The sequence below is a fragment of the Monopterus albus genome, unplaced genomic scaffold, assembly GCF_001952655.1.
Source record: "Monopterus albus unplaced genomic scaffold, M_albus_1.0 scaffold28.1, whole genome shotgun sequence".
NCBI classification, from domain to species: domain Eukaryota; kingdom Metazoa; phylum Chordata; class Actinopteri; order Synbranchiformes; family Synbranchidae; genus Monopterus; species Monopterus albus.
The window spans coordinates 1,702,731-1,704,378 of record NW_018127908.1 but is presented as its reverse complement, the minus strand read 5'-3'; the positions used below and the strand labels follow the sequence as shown (position 1 = coordinate 1,704,378).

Below are 1,648 nucleotides of genomic sequence, written 5' to 3'. Positions count from 1 at the left end.
CATCATCCTCCTCCTCTTCAAAAACCATGGTGAGTAAATACAAGTTTTACTTTCTGTTGTATTATAATAATAATAATAAATGAAGTTGTACAGCCTTTAACCACAATTACATTCTTGAAAGCATCCTTTATAATGCAGCAAAATGATTTATTTCCAAGATTGGAATACAACTTTGTGTTGCATATTGTACATACAAACACTAACATCAGGAACTGTTTAACCTTTGCTTCTGCTATAATTTAATACCCTGGTTGCTTTAATAAAATACAAAATAACTTGGCCTTATGTTAAAATGTGTCCTTTTGGAGTCTCATAATCACAGGGAAATTGATGTGTTTTGTCTCTCACACACACTGCTTAGGTTTGAGGCACCCTGGAGGTAAGAAAACAGCCACCGCTGTGTTTTCCCCATTCTCATTTAACAATCACATCATATAATCCTGTACAGTATGACCTTACTTTTTATGACTGCAATTGCTGCATCAGCTGGTGAGACAGGAGTAATGAAACTATACAGTGAGGAACAGAAGTATTTGAACACCCTGCAATTTTGCAAGTTCTCCCACTTAGAAATCATGGAGGGGTCTGAAATTCACATTGTAGGTGCATTCCCACTCTGAGAGACAGAATTAAAAAAAAAATCAGGAAATCACATTGTATGATTTTTAAAGAATTTATTTGTCTTGGACTGCTGAACATAAGTATTTGAACACCTGAGAAACAGCAAGAATTCTGGCTCTCAAAGACCTGTTACTGTGCCTTGAAAAAGTCCACCTCTACTCCACTCATTAATCTAAATTAGTAGCACCTGTCTGAGCTCCTTAATGGGTAGGGCTTCTATGTTCAGTAGGTAACATGTGAAGTGCACTCCCTACACCTACCAGCGGGTGTCTCTCTAACACAATATTCACAGGCTGCAGTGCTGTTCAATTATGTGTGGGTGGGAATATGGGAGATGGAGATATAAAAAAATGAAAGACTTTATTGCTTTGGGGGACACACATGCATATATGGCATACATATGTATATGCGAACTCATGCACAAGCAAAGACACTCAAAGGATGGGGGCAGCAAGAGAAGCAGCTGGGGATCCAATAAATTAGAGATGATTGAAGATTACAGTTTAATATAACAAATCTGTGGGACCTTCAGCTCAGTTCACTCAAATTAAAGGAGCACACACACAGTTTCCATAGTGATGATGAAGTGATTCAGGAGTATGCCATAAAAAATGACCATCTGTCAATACCCTTAAATTATTCTCATGATTGTTCTCATGATGAAACAACTACAGCCACCCAGCTACATTATGAAGGATCATCACAGGATTTTACTCCTCTCCACCAAATAAAAGCTTCAAGCACTACTCTAAATTCAAATCACTTTGAAAATACTAGCCCACATTTTTTATTTTTAAGGACATTATTTCCTTTTATGTCATGTTGCATTAATGCATAAATGATGAAGAACAACACTGACAAAGACTCTATTGATGGAAGAAGAGGAGAAAAGGGAGAGGAGATGTTCTCTGCTAAAGAGAGCTCAGTTAACCACAGATGGAGACAGTGGGTCGGCAAGCCAGTGCCAGCGCACACACACACACACACACACACACACACACACACACACACACACCACCAAACTTTT

The 1,648-nt window shown here is 38.2% G+C and overlaps 1 long non-coding RNA gene across 1 annotated transcript in view; it reads left to right on the top strand.

Annotated features, from left to right (window-relative positions):
• Position 1: 1 nt before the first annotated feature.
• The window catches only part of LOC109957713 (uncharacterized), a 2,977-nt gene continuing 1,330 nt past the window's right edge, over positions 2 to 1,648 (top strand). Inside the window, exons 1-2 of the long non-coding RNA XR_002274581.1 lie at positions 2 to 29; positions 362 to 379. This is a non-coding gene — a long non-coding RNA (uncharacterized LOC109957713). The remainder of the gene's footprint in view (positions 30 to 361; positions 380 to 1,648) is intronic.